Genomic DNA, 16,059 nt, shown 5'->3' on the forward strand with positions numbered 1-16,059 from the left:
TACTGGAATCCCTGATTAATACCTCCTTTCTTGGTACAAGCCTATTATTGTGTGATTTATGATTGAAACAGAGGGGCTGTTTTGGTGACAAAAATTGAGGAAAGACTTGCCTAAATCTTCTTGCCTGAACCGTAGGGAGGAAGTTGTGTTTACCAGCTTGTAGCTACTATTTTTGTTGAAGTTTTGCAAAGAAATTTATGCCCTATAGTCACCCTAAGATACAATGCATGATTTATGCTTGAATCATGAAAGAAAGTTGAATTTTTGGTAAGAAATCCTCTTGCATGTAACCTATTTTGGAGGAAACTTCTAGCTTTGAACCATGATTAAATTTCAGCCATGATTTCAAAAATTTGATGCTATTTTACTGAAAACTCCTGCCTAAACCGAGAACATGTAGTTACCATATTCTTTTAGTTTTAATTCCAACTTTAACTCTAAATGTTGGTTGCAAATTTGTACCTTTTGGCTCATTAAACTTTTAATACTTTTAACATGATATGCATGAATAGATTTGCTGGTTTTGGAAAATTTTGGGGTGATCTTAGTGAGAGAATATTGTTAAAGAAGCCTAGAGTAAGGGTAAAGTTCCAACCTTATTTTCATGAATTTGGTTGCAAAACTTTATACTTTTAATCTACATGTTTGATAACCTTTAAAACTAGAGTTTTATATGTATTTCACTTGGTTTGACCAAGATAATTTAGAAGTTTGGAAAGAAAGTTGGTATTGTCGAAAAGTCTAGTAATTGTAGCTTGGGCCTGTCTCAGGATCGGTGGTGAATTAGAAAGAAACTCCGAAGCTGAGTCATGACTGTCCACTTGATTGGTGAGTGTTCCTTGTATGTATGCATGATTAAATGTTAAAGTGTGGTTATGACTTGTTACTTGGTGAACTGATGGATTGCTAAGTGTAATTGTTCGAGTTTTCAACTTAAATTGTTGTTATTATTCCCTGATAAGGCGAGTGTGTACTTTATCGCACTCGACCTAATGACTATTGGAACTATTCCTATTAACTGTACATGACCGTTTTAGACCCAAACCCCATCGACGGTCGGCCTATTCGAGCTAGCAACGAGTTCAGTCGAGTAGGTCGATAGTTCTTGGGTACCGTTTACTGGTATACTCGAGTATCACCCACTGAGGTTGATCATTGACAAGAGTATATTTTACGTGTTTTTAAGTGTATTTTATTATTTAATTTTGGTGTGTTTTAACTACTTTTATAACTAATTAACTAGGGTATTGGTAAAAATATATATTTTGTGGTTTAAGTGGCAAAAATTGCATTTCTATGGATTTTAATGGTAAAAACTTCATGTTTTTGTAGGTTTAATGATTCAATCATCACATGGAGTGATTGGAAAAGATAATTGGATAATTGATGATGATTTGATGTGGTTTAAAGAAGACATGTAGTGCAAAACATTCAAATGAAGAAATGCAAGTGAAGATAGTATTGACACATTGTCGTATCTCGGTAATATCTTGAGTTACAAGCATCGGATTGATGACATTCTTATACCATTTTGAAGCTAAGAGATAGATTGGTATGAAGACATCGAAATCCAGTTCAGTTATTTTCATTGTCAAAAAGTCAAAATACAGAAGTATATGTGCATGGACGAGTGCTGGAACTGTGCTTTGACCAGGTGATGGTATTTTGGTTATATCTTGGTCTACAGAGCTCCAAATTGGATATTCTTGAAGCATTGGAAAGCTAACTCAAAGGACTACAAATTTTATGTTTTGTACAAGAGCTAGTTCGGCCTTTATCTGTGAGAAAATAGCAGTTAAAGTGATGCCAAATGCACAGAATTGAATACGCAATTTGGCAATACGTGGGTTGTAGTCGCGTATTGTAGCCTGATTTCTGTAAATTGCTCGGCCACTTGCTCTGCTTTCACACTACTTTTCAGCTCAATTCCAGACAAGAATTTCGACTACACATGTTCTAGGAACCTTTTGGAAGAAAGAAAGGGACTTTATGTCTTGTCCAAAAATCACCTTTTGACTCTCTTAACACTAAAAAGGTTAGAATCATTCAAGACGGAGGGAAGGGAAACAAGAGTGAGTTCTTATCAGTTTTTAGCATTAGAACTTAGTGGTTAGTCTTGTTTTGTTCTCTCTAAGCTAGAACATTTTGTGAGAACAATTGAAGATTTCATTGTACAACCCATTTTGTTGAAGAAATAGAAGATCATTGGGAGCTTCTTCATTAATATTGGCTAAGCTTTCTTTATCTATCTTTACTTGTGATTCAATATGTATTCATGCAATGAAGCCATGCTTTTTCTTATTATAACTTATATGAGTAGCTAAATTTCTAGATCTAGAGAGTAGATGAAACTTATGGCTATTTGATATGAAATGAATATGATTTACACTTGTTGCACCTTGTATTAACTAGTTTATTTATACATGCTTATCACTTGTTGTTGCTTGATCACCAATAGCAAGCTTTTAGTTGTTATTATTCAATGAAAGTTGGTAATAATGATGGAACATATGACAGCCCCACCTCCCCCTAAGGCGAACCAAAGGGTTTGGCGGACCGCCTGCCCAGCTCTCGCCGGGACTCACTCACTCACTACAATCCTCAATTCAATTACAATATAAATCTCAAATATACATCAAATGTTCCTCAAATTTACATATCATAAGCGAAGCGAAAACTAATTCTAAGCGTGGAACGTACACATACATCCACTTCAATTCCAAACAGTCACACTAGCCCAACTATTACACAAAATGAATCCAAATCTAAACTGTACAAGATATATGCCATCCAGTCCCACAAATAACGTAAACTGCCTACTAGAAGTAGAAGCTCAGCGAGTAACCAGTAAAATCAGTAGTCAAATAAGTTTCACAATAGTTCATTTCAATGATGTCATGAATCAGGAATCAAATATACGTTTATTGCCCTTGTGAGCCAGTGAAATCATTGTACTTAAACATCCAACGCTCAAATTGATCCAGTAACAGTGAAACAGTGATAGGGAGCCATTTGCTCCAAGTAAACAGTGATGGAGACGTTGGTGTTCAGCACAAGACTTCCCAAGAACTCATTGAAGCCAAATCATGTCATGAACTCACATGCAAGCACACATGATATGCAATCGAGTAAATAATGCAAGAAACAATTCATAAGTAGCTTTGGAAATAGTTTGGGGTCACTCACCATCCACGGCTCTTAATCCTCATCCATCATAGACAGTTTTCCTCGATCAAGTCCAAGCTCTTCATTCTACCAAGAATTAACCCAAACTCACAGCGATTAAACGTTCTCAAAGATTGGACAGCACTTCCCCTTAAATTCCTTATTTTCCATCCTACAAGACATTACAAATCACATCTCAACTCAATCACAATAAAGCCCCAAAGTCATACACAAAATCATCTCATTTCAATAGCCGTTCAATAGGCTCAAAGTCATACAAGTACGAAATCAAACTAGGAAAATGTCCGGAAATGAAGTTTAAGTTATAAAACAAAAGACAGATTTGCCGTCGCTTAGCGTAACGGGCAAAACCAAAGCTACGCTTATCGGATTGGGGTGAAATTTATACCGTTTCGAAGCTAAGACAAAGTCTACAACTTTGATGAAGACAACTCATTCCAGTTCATAGTGTATCTAAGTCAAAATTCCGGATTACAGAACCAAAATCTCACATTCGGGCTAGTTAACCGCATTATGCGTAAATGATAATAACTCAGGCTACCGAAGTCCGATTGAGGTGATTCCAGGGGCGTTGGAAAGCTAAGGCATAGCACTACAATTTTCATGTTTTGACTAAATGCTAGTTGAGTACGTATCAAGGTGAACAAATGCAACCGACTTGGTGCACTGTCAAAACTGTCCACTGACTTTACTCCTATGGCAGTCAGGGTATTTCGGTCTTTTCGCAGGATACGTTGCTCCGATTGAGCTGAAATTTTACAGGCAACTATAAAAACATCATTCCCTACAACTTTCATGTTTTGAGCTAAGACTAATTCGGTCTCTACCACTCTCAAACAGAAACGGGCAGAACTGAACCATAAGAAATCTCAATTCTGGAATTTTCTCAAACCACCATAGAAATCACCAAATCCTCCACACAAACCCACAAAAGTGATATATAAACCATCATTAACCCTTATTAGCATCTTACAACATCAAAATCAACATTTCTACTCAATTGCTATAAGCTTTTACAAGAGTTCAAGGCTGCTTTACCTTCCAAAGGTGGGTTCACAAGGTTGCACTTCAAGAACCAAGTTCCTTAGCTTTCTTTTGCTCTAACTCCCAAGCTTGTTGGATGGGTTGCACAAATCCAGAATTTTTCTCTTGTTTTTCCTCTTGTTTCTCTCGATTTTTCCTTTCTTCTTTTCTCCCAGGAGTTGGCCGAAACTCACCTTGTTTCTTTGGCTTTGGTCTTGCTTAGAAGATTAACACTAAGTCCCTTGGTCAAAGTCCACTACCTTTTTTATTAGCCAATGAAAATTAAGCTTAGGAATATCATGGAACCTTTAGGAAGTCTAGCAACTTGTAATTAACCAAAAGTCACACTATGGCACAATTAAATTCACAATCCTACCAATTTACTCCACAATTTACATACTTGATATATTCTAAAAACCTAATTACACCTCAATTACTCCACTAATCACCCAATCACAATAATTACCTATAATAAAATATGTATTGTCATACATAAACTCAATTACATAATAACCTTTTAGTCACAAGTAAAACTAGGGTTTTGATTTAAATTTAAAGTGTCCAATTAAAAAAAATAATGTGTTAAAACAAGACAAAAGAAAGAAATCGAAATTTAAAAAAAACGAGGGAAAAACGTTGTCCTAAAATTCGGGGTATCACAGAACAACATAAATAAAGCTTGAGTCATAGACTCATGAGAATAGAGGTACACTTAGGTGGATTAAACTTGCATTTCATGAAAGAAACAAGAGTAGATCTAGTTTTTCACCATGAGAATAGGGAAAACTAGTCTATCCTAAGCCATTTTATCATGAGAATGAGAATTGGTGATATTGGAAATGAATCTTTAGTTAAACAAGAGTTGTAACAAGAGGTAAATCTATTTATTGGTATCTTTTATGCCATAAATGGAATCTATATCCCTAGACTCAAGTATTTAGTGAATTTTCTCGATTGTTTCCTTGCAAATATCTAGTTAAGATTAGTTAGATAGTAGCAATAGATATTTTCTTGTGTAAATCTATCATTAGTTTAAATAATAGAGTAAGTAAGGACCTAGTGCTTGCAAAGTTGCTCCCTGTGGGATCGACCCGATATAAACCCTAACTACTAGCTTGACCTGTATGCTTGAAGTAAAACGGGTATAATTCGGAATTAAACTTGTACTTATACTAAAATTCCATCAAGTTTTTGGCGCCGTTGCTGGGGAGCAGCAATATTAGGGCTTAACAAGCTTTATTAATTTAGACATTCTCTATATTAGTTAGTTAAACTTTGTTTCTAGTCAAGTTACAATTTTTAGTAGTTTTTGTGAATTAATTACTGCATAACCTCTTTATTTTTGTTTGTAGTGTAAGCATCGATTTTACGGGTGGTAGCACCTTTTGATTCAAAAATTGAAAGGATACTACGATGACAAAGAAGGCGTTCACCACAATAAGAAGGAGAAAAGGTTCGACAACAAATAGAGGGGATCGCAATAGAGCTACCTTTTAAAGAAGAAATGGCAAAAAATGAAGTAAATAGGCGAGCTCTTAGGGATTTTGCTCTACCGGGAACCCAAGGATCCCAAACAAGTATAGCACGGCCGATGGTAAATGCTAATAATTTTGAAATTAAACTATCATTAATCCAAATGATGCAACAACCTCAATTTGGAGGTAATCTCGTAATGGATCCCAATGCACACTTAATCGTATTTTTGGAGACATGTGATACAATCAAAATGAATGAGTTTAGTGAGGATGCTATAAGGCTAAGGTTATTCCCATTTTCATTGAGGGATAAGGCTAAAATTTGGCTCCATTCGCATGCACCTAACACTTTCACTAATTGGGATGATTTGTTTAGGGCATTTTTTAATAAATACTTTCCACCGGGTAAAACGACTAAATTTAGAATGGATATTACTAGTTTTAATCAATTAGAGGGTGAGTCATTATATGAAGCATAGGAAAAGTTTAGAGAGTTGCTTCGAAGATGTTCACATCATAGACTTCCAGATTGGCTCATTGTATAATGTTTCATCCTTCTCTACTAAAACGACTATTGATGCAACTGCAGGTGATGCTTTAATGGGTAAATCACTCAAAGAAGCTCAAAGTTTGATAGAAGAGATGGCGGCCAACAACTACCAATGGGCTAATGAAAAAGGTAATCCAAGACGCCAAGCAGGTATGATTGAAATGGATACAATCAACATGCTTAGTGCTCAAATGAGTAATATGATGAAAATATCGAGTAGACAAGCCGGATGTGGTACAAGTTCTTCTTCTAATGTGCATGTTGCTTGTTGTTCCATATGTGGAGGAGAACATGATACTAATGAATGTGTTGATCTTGAGCAGGCTCAATTTGTCAATAATTACAACAGGAATGTTCAAAACAACCCATACTCGAATACCTACAATCTGGGGTGGAGAAATCATCCAAATTTTGGGTGGAGAAATCAAGGGAACCCTCAAAGGCCGACTAATCCGCCGAGATTCCAATCAAGGCAACCACAGGTGAATACTAAACCGGAATGGGAGATTGCAGTAGAGAAATTAGCCAAGGGCACTTCGAAAAGATTCGAGCGAATACAGGAGAGATTGGATCAATTGATCGGAATGTATAGAAATTTGGAGGTTCAAATTGGTCATATTGCCAATGCAATCAATAACAGAAACCGTGGTGAATTGTCGAGTAAAATCGAAGTGATTCCAAGAGAGCATGCCAATGCAATCACTCTTAGAAGCGGTAAAACGGTTGAGAGACCTGATTTTGGCCATTGAAGTAGTGAAAAAGATAAGGAACAAGCAAATGAAGGAGTGAAAGAAAGCCAAAATGATCATGTTGTTATTGATATTGATATACCTCCTCCTAAGTTGAATTCTAATATGATTCCTTTTCCTCACAGGTTGAAGAAAGATGGAAAAGATCGGGAGTTTGAGAAGTTTCTCAAAATTTTTAAACAATTGCACATTAACATTCCTTTCATTGATGCTATTACACAGATTTCCTCTCATGCGCATTTCTTGAAGGATATCATGTTCAAGAAGAGAAAATTGTGGATAATGAGATGATAGCGTTAACAGAAAAGTGTAGTGCATTGATTAAGAACAAACTCTCCCATAAATTGAAAGATCCGGAAAGTTTTTCCAGTCCTTGTACTATTGGTCAATTGCATTTTTCTAATGTGTTATGTGATTTACGTGCAAGTGTGTCACTTATGCCTCTATCGGTTGCCCGGAGGTTGGGACTTCAAGAGTTGAAAGCTACCAATATCACTTTGTAATTGGTGGATCGGTCTATTACACATCCAATTGGTATTAGAAAATGTGCTCATAAGGGTAAGACAATCTATTATACCTGTGGATTTTGTTGTCTTGGATATTGAGGAAGATGTGAGAATGCCAATTATTCTAGGACAATCGTTTTTAGCGACCGCACGAACTATAATTGATGTAGAAAAAGGTAAACTTATATTACGGGTTAATGGTGAGGAATTAGATTTTAATTTGGTTAATAAAGAAGAGGGTATAGAGCCTATTGTTCATGTTTCTAATATGCCATGTGACGAAAGGGTAATCAGGAAATAAATGAAGATGTCAAATCTATAAATCTCCTTGGTACTAACTTCAATGGTGTAGGAGCAAGGGAGGCGAGGACAAGGATGGAAGTTGGCTAAATAAATTTGCCATTCCAAGAAGGAATAGGTAAAAAGTTAAGTCGACTCGAAAAAGGCAAGCAAATTTCACTCCAAGGTGAAGTCAAGCCTATATACGACAAGTCTTATACTCCTCCTTGGCATGTGAGGAAGTTGGACTATGGAGATCAATGCATAGCTCATCACGCGGTGGATTGGCTCAAGAGTTTCGACTCGTGGGAAGAAAATCGCTCCCTAATGTTCTAAAAAGATCCAAACCTTTTTTAGTTGAGTCAACGACTATAAACAAAAATGCTAGTTGGGAGGCAACCTAATATTTAAGTTATATATGTTAATTTGGTATTATTCTGCATTTAATACATGTGATTAAGTTAGTTTATTGTTTTTGTGTTATAGGTTCGGCAAACGAAAGTAAAGATGACCATTTAAGGTGAAAAAGATGAAGTTTGATCAAGGAACTCAGCCCCTCGATTTGCATTAAAGATGTTTGCAATCCGTTAAAATGGGGTAAAATGCATATTTCAATCATTATACATGTGCATGTGATGTTAAATTTGGCAAAAGAATTATCTACAATGCATTTTGAGTAATTGGGGTACCATGTGTAATTTTCAAATGTTGGCATTTCTGCAAAAATTTGCAGAAGAAAACGCGGATTGCAGAAATACGCAGCTACAAGTCGTGTATTACCCTAATAGTGTTTTCATCTCTGCAAAGACAAGGCCAAAAATGCGACTTGAATACGCGACTTAAAGTCGCGTATTCAAGAAGGTGCGTTTTCATACCTGCAACATTGATGCAGAATACGCGACTAGAAAACGCGACTTTAAGTTGCATATTCTTGAAGTCGCGTATTCATTCTTACGAAATTTGCCTAGAAAACGCGACTTAATCAAAAGGCAACTTGAAGGCGCGTTTTGTGAAGTCGCGTATTCATTTTTGTACAAAAGCTAAAAACGCGACATTTATGCTCAGTTTCTTTCTTCATCTTCTTCTTCCAGCCGCGTTTTTTCTTCTCCTCTCATACACAATTCACAAAATTCCATTTTTGCTCCATATCTTTGCTAAAATTCACCAACCCAATACCTTTGGAGCATCATATAACATTTCTAACCGATCAAAATCCAACAAAAACACCTAAAATTCGGTTTTTAAGGAATTAAAGGCTAGGGTTCCTAGTTATTAATTTCTTCAATTGGAAGTCAATTGGAAGGTGTTTCATAGGGCTTTTCACATATTTGATTGAGGTAAGTTTCTTCATTAAATCTTCATATTTTAGATGTTGATATTTTTCAATTTCCTGAGCTTTCTGACATCTTTTAATTTTGAATTTTTGATTATATATATTGATGTTTTTGGCCTCATTTATGCTTATTAAGGTTGTTTAAACATGTTTTCATGTTCAAATGTAGCAAATTGATGGATTATTAGTTCTTTAAAATTATAATTTGCTATATTTGGCTAAAATTGAAAAATTAGCTTAGAATGTTGTTGAGCCTTTTGTGATAGATGATTATGGTTAAAAATGGTTAGTTGATGATATTTTAACATGTGCATTATATATAGTGAGAAATTTGGATGAATTTTGTGAGTTATTAGGATAATTTTTGCTTAACCATGTTTATAGCTAATTGTGCATTATTTTTGCTACTTATCGTGTGCTATAATTATGATTAGTGCTAATATCATTGATTGAGATATATTTGTTGCCTATTTTGATACATTGGTGATTTTCACAATTTTTGACGTTTTTAATATGTCATTTGTCGTATGTTATAATAGTGATTATTTGAATATGCTTATTTGATTTTTTATGACATGGAGATATGTCTTTGTGGTTATTTGCATCAAAGGGGATTCGTTAATGTCCAAGATATGAAATGCTTTTAGTACATGTGGATAATTGCAACTCTTTTCTTAGGTGCTATGGCAAGAGGTGCTATGGCAAGAGGAAAACAAGTTGTATATCCTCTAGTAGCGATGAAATGGAGATGAGTGAGGATGTTGGAGAAAGTCAAGAAGAGATCCCCTTCACCTCAACCGGTGCGGAGAAGACACGGGGAGGGCACTTCTCATAGTGCCGAAACTACCATCTTTGATAGTGCCAAGTTCACTAATCTTAGGAATCAAGAGTGGCATGAGATGCAAGCTAATTTGGAGTTTCTCTTCGAGATGCACGTGAGTTCAGAAGTTGAAATGATTTATCGCATCTCGGAGGTGTTTAATCAACTTGGTTGGGTGCCGATTCTCACCTTGCCGACTCACTTCCACCCTGACTTGGTACAAGAGTTCTACGCCAACATTGAGTATTAAGCATGCTACAATGGTGAGATGGTGGAGTCATGAGTGCCTGCAAGACATATTGTCTTGTCACGGTAGTGCTTAGCCGCCATTTTGGATTGTAACAATCAAGGTTGAGCGGTCGACCTAAAGAAGGGTTTTATTGCACCAAATAGGCGGTGGGATCCATCACATACCATGACTAGATTTGGTCTTAACTACCAACAGTTTAGGTCCTCAAGGAAGGAGACAATGTTGGCGAGTGTCTTCGAACCTCGCCATCATCTCATTATCTACATGATAGCACACAATGTCATGCCCAAGAAGACGGGGCATACGGAGGTCCGCAAAAGTGACATCTACTTTCTTGATTACATGTTTCATAATCGGGAATCCTCCTACACTCGAATTCCATTGCCGAACATCATCATTAGCCACATAAGGTCTATGGCGAGGCTGCAGACTACTTCATTCAAATTGGCATTTCCTTGTTTGCTTTCTTCGGTGTTTGAGCGGTTCGACGTTAACTTGGAAGGTGCAACTCGCAAATTTATAATGCCTAGAACCGAGTTATCAGTTTCTTCCCTTCATCGTCTAGGTATTGGCAGGGAGAATATTCCTCAACCTGCGCGAGAAGGTGACACAAGGCACATCATGGCCGAGAGGAAGCCGGACCTTCAACTGTTGTACCTCCTCCTCCACCGTCACAATCCAACTGGCAGCGGCTCTTTGGTCGCTTGGACAACATCGAGCATCAATTAGCCAAAATGGATACTCGCCTACATCACATTGAAGATCATCTAGGCATACAACCACCTCCCACGGATGATGAAAAAGACGACGACTAGGGCTCCGACACACTTAGAATGATCTTTATCCTTGTTTTCCGTTTTGCTTTGTGTTCATTGTGTATTTTATTTTTAACTTTTCTTTAAGGGCTGTTTACCTTGCACTTATTATTTTGAATATTGGAACTTGCGGCAGTTAATAGTAGATAAGTGGATCATAGATGGTTGATCGGTCGATGGCTCATGATTCAAAGTTCAACTGGACCGCAGCCATCTCAACTGGGGAGTAACTTGTTCTTACTATTATTTCTTTTCTTTCCCCTATACATTGAGGACAATGTGTATGTTAAGTGTGGGAGGAGAATTGTCTGTCGGATGTTACTATGTTTTTAAATGTTTGGACATGTTATTGGAAATATTTCTTGTGCTTAAGTGTTGTCTATGCAGGGAGTTTTGTCCATTTATAAGAGGAAACTCTGCCAAAATTTTTTCAAAATTGTCCAAAATTGCAAAATGCCCCAAAAGGTTTCAAATTTTTTCAATTTTATCCAAGGGGTAACAAGTTTCATACCATTAGTAATTCAAATTCCTTCTTCTTTTGAGATAAATATATGTGACTTGAAAACTTCTTTTCTCATTTAACTTGGAAATGACTATTACGTGATTATAATTGGTGTATTTATAGGAAAGTATATCATATAAAGTGGAGATAATTATACCTACATTTTACATATTTGATGAAATTTCTTTTTTTACTTGATTTTACATAGTTAAGTGATAAATATGGTCAATAATTGCAATACTCTTCTTATGATTATTCTTTTGAGGGAATGTTTATTATCTTACTTTGAAAAAAAGAAGGAGAACAAAAAAACAAAAAAATAAAAGAAAGGAAAGAAAAAAAAGTGAATAAGAGTTATCTACTCCAATGGTTCTTGTACTTAGTAACCAAGAGTTTTCATCTACAAATCTCGACTTTCGCGTAAAACGGTACTTGAATTAAGAGTATGCAAAGCAACTTAACTATGTGAAGTGTTGAGTAATCGGTGATCTTTATCTAAAAATATCGATTTTCGCATCAAAAGACACTTTCACAATTTGAGTAATATTTAGCTATATGTGATATGAATAAATCCATCTTTGAGTTGAATAAAAAGATGATCATGGGTTTAGGAAGTAATTTATTGACCATATGAGTTACTTGCTTGTGAAATTGGGTAACGATGAGAAATTGACTTGAACTTGTTAGAATGGTGGTATAATTGGCCCTTCTTCACTTGATATTATGAGTACTTGAGGATTAATGGATGATTGCGCAATGGTTATTTACCTTGTTTTTGAGAAAATGAAGTTGAATGGTGCACATATGTTTATTTTCAAAATTTTGGATCATTGTTGGTTTGTATCGTAATTGCTTGAGGACAAGCAATGGTTCAAGTGTGGGGGTATTTGACAAGAGTATATTTTACGCGCTTTTAAGTGTATTTTATTAGTTAGTTTTGGTGTGTTTTAACTACTTTTATAACTAATTAACTAGGGTTTTGGTAAAAATATACATTTTGTGGTTTAAGTGGCAAAAATTGCATTTCATGGATTTTAAAGGTAAAAATTTCATGTTTTTGTAAGTTTAATGATTCAATCATTAAAGATATGGAGTGATTGGAAAAGATAATTGGATGATTGATAATGATTTGAAGTGGTTTAAAGAAGACATGAAATGCAAAACATTCAAATGAAGAAATGCAAGTGAAGACAGTTTTGACACATTGTTGTATTTCGGCAATATCTTGAGCTACAAGCATTCGATTGAGGAGATTCTTATACTATTTTGAAGCTAAGAGATAGATCTACAGTTGGTATGAAGACATTGAGATCCAGTTTGTAGACACCAAATTTTTGATTTTTTAACTTTATTTGTTTAATTAATTTAATAGCTTTATTTGTTTCAATTCTAGGGTTTTTATTTTGTTCTAGTTTATTTTATTTTCTTATTTTAATTTTTGTCTTCATACTAAATTTCAGAAAAACAAAAGGAAAAAAGAAAAGGGAAAAATAATAAAAATGGCAAGTGGGGGGCATGCATTAGGACAAGTGTCCCCTTTATGTATTGGACAACTAAGCACTTAAGGGATTAGATGTTAGACAATTGGAGGCCTAAGATTTGAAGGAAAAGAAAAACAAAAAGAAAAAAGAAAGAAGGGGACGGGGATGAAAGGAAGAGTGTAACGGCTAGGGTTGAAAAAAAAAGAGGGAGCTGGGAAAAGAGAGCTTCGGCTGTGAGTTTGAGGAGGAAACCAAAAGAGGGAAGACTAAGACTGGAAGGAGGAATTGCGGGAGAAAAGGAACTGAAGTAGGAAGCTTTGGATAGGAAAACAGACGAAGGAAAAAGGGAACCGTGAGTGAGAGGAGAGGTCCTGAGGTCTGAGAAGAAGAAGGGGACGGTGCAAGAAAAGGAAAAGAAAAAGAAAAGGGGGGAGCAATTGGGAAAATTGAGAGGGCTACGGAGGGAGCAAAAATCTGGAAGAATCAGAGAAGGGGAGATAGAAAGTGGTGACGGTAAAAAAGGAAAACAGCGGAGAACTAAAAGAGAATGGGCATGACGGCTGAGAAAAAGGGCTAGGTTTTAGAAAGGAGAGCTGGGGAGAGAGGGAACGATCTGGAAAATTTGGGGAGAGGGTTTTGGAGTGAGCTAAGAGTAAGGTTGACGGCTGGAAGAGAATCTGGAAAGCTAGAGAGCAGAGGAGGAGCAACCAAGGAGGAGAGGAATGTAAAGGCAACGGGACAAGAAGAATCCCAGAGACCAGAACTTCAAGCCCGCGTATCTTCATCGAAGTCTGCAAAATTCACCTCTTCCGATCCCGGGTGAACTGTATTCAATCGATTGCGGGTGCCTGCTGCAGATTCAAATCCGAGTGTAGTGAAGAGGGTCAAAAATTAGCAAGTGGTCAGGTCATTTTTCTGGTATCCTGATGTTTGAAGGTTTGACCTGCATGTTCCCCCCTTGTTTTCATGTTTTTGTGTTTTAGATGCATTGAATCAATTTTCTGATTACTTGTGTGAGGAACCACGGATTACCGTAACAAGCTCGAAGCCCTCGGCTTGTTGTAGCAGCACGAACAGATGGACCCCGTTTCTTTCTTAGGCTCGTTCAAGTATTGGCTGCTAGGTTGTGTCTTGTGTCTCTGGCTACTTGTATATGTTCAAGCTATGAAGTGCCTCACCCTTGGTTTTTGTTTTCTTCTCCGCATGATTTCCAAGGCCATAGGATAGAGTGGCTCTCAATGTGCTTCATAGGATAGAGGGCCTGTTGGGTTATGGTTGTCTTTGGTTTAGTGTTGCGGTTTGGATTGATTAGCTGATATTCTAGCTACGTTAGGATTGCATTTGAGAAGCCTGGTAAGGAACCAGCAAAAACGAAGAGAATTTCATTGCATGCATGGAAAAGTTTTCATAACTTGCGTTCTGACCCTTTGAGTTTCATTTAATGCTACCGTGGCCCAAAATGATTGTAAAAATCAACCAAATTAATCCCTCAAACTTCCTTTTCCCTTTCAATTAGGCCCCAGTTTTGTGAACATGGGCTATTTAAGTTATTTAAATGCTTTAACATTTATGTGATTATTTGTGATTACTCGACCTTTCCATTACTTATGGCCTTTGAAATTTCCAAAATGTTTCAGTTGAAATTGAATGATTGGTTAAGGGTTGTTATTGGGTCTTTAGCAGTTGCTATTTTAGAAATTTGATGGACAATTTACCTTTTTTGCAACTACACATTATTTGATTACATTTAAGTTGCATTTTGGGAGTAATTTGGTGATTTTGGTTATATTTTACTATTTAATTGGTGCCTTAACCCTTTTATTGTTTTGAAGCTAATCTTTCTTTCATTTGATTACCATTGCAAGGGAGGTAATTTCTATCTCTTATTTTGCTTTATTTGACCCTATGTGCGCACTTATGTGACTATATGAGTGCCTTTTGAATGTTCTCTTTATTTTATTTTTATTCGCTTTATTTCGTTTCAATCTTTGTCTATTTTATTTTAATTTAATTTGTAATTAAATGCCACAATTGTAATAGTTAGGTATTTATTTCAATTATTTATTTTATTCCCCCTTAGATTGTAGTAGGCATCCCCTTGTGTAATAGATAGGGCTTGGGTGCTATGTGCTTGTGCGTGCCTATATGCTTATATGTTTAGTTGCTTTTCCTTAGGCTTTCTGCATCTAGATAAGCATGCTTATGTGCTACGTGCTATGTGAAACTATGTGTTTTGCATGTCTATTTGTTTTTTTTAGTATTTTATCTGATTATGTGGATGGAAGTGGCTAGTCCAATGCTAGTCATGGTCTTCCCCTCAAGCCCTTGCAAGTCCAATACTTGTGAGAGAGCGTTAGTAAAGGGCTAGTCCAATGCTTGACCCAATAGGGCCGTCCCCCTCGCTAGTTCATACTCGCATGCTTTCACTACATTTCATTCATTTTTCCTTTTAGTGTTTTTACATCTTTGCATGAACCTTCACCCTTTTTCCTGCATTTGACACAATCTTTAGGACCTTGCATTTCATTCTAGTTACTAGGGTAGTGCATTTGTTTGATTAGATTAGGGAATGCCCCTTGAGTATGGGATATGGACGAGTTTGGCTTTTCTAACTTTAGCACGCTCGTATCCCCTCTATTAAAGGGAAAATTGAGTCACGAACCTTAGTCCCCCGTACCCGACATGATGCACTCCTTTAAGACATGTATATTTGCATAAATATTTTATTCCTTTTCTTTTCTTAGAGTCTCATATGTTTGCATTATTCGTGACTTCTTCGAAGAGTCTTCATTGGGCATCACAATTAATGTGATTGATGCCAAATAAGTTTTGAAGATACATTTCGACCCATCGACACCCTCCTAGGTCTAGGGTTTGCATTCATATAGTACATCCAAATGTAATAAATTTTTAGATTAAATTAAGAAAATCTTTGACTAAATCACGCAACTAGCCTTGGTTAGGTTGAAAGGGTGCCTTAGATTTTTATCCTTGCCTTCCCTTTCTTCAAATGTGACTCCCGAACCTTTTTCTTTGATTTACGTAGACTTGGAGTCGTTTAAAAAGGGTTTTTTCTATTTTTTCTTTTAA

General features: G+C 36.3%; 1 non-coding gene across 1 annotated transcript; it reads right to left on the reverse strand.

Annotated features, from left to right (window-relative positions):
* Window positions 1-6,100: 6,100 nt before the first annotated feature.
* LOC113781771 lies at window positions 6,101-6,207 on the reverse strand. The gene has a single exon (XR_003469677.1). It is a non-coding gene; the product is annotated as a small nucleolar RNA R71 (small nucleolar RNA).
* Between the last annotated feature and the right edge of the window lie 9,852 nt (window positions 6,208-16,059).

This window comes from Coffea eugenioides, chromosome 8 (genome assembly GCF_003713205.1).
Source record: "Coffea eugenioides isolate CCC68of chromosome 8, Ceug_1.0, whole genome shotgun sequence".
In the NCBI taxonomy this organism is placed as follows: domain Eukaryota; kingdom Viridiplantae; phylum Streptophyta; class Magnoliopsida; order Gentianales; family Rubiaceae; genus Coffea; species Coffea eugenioides.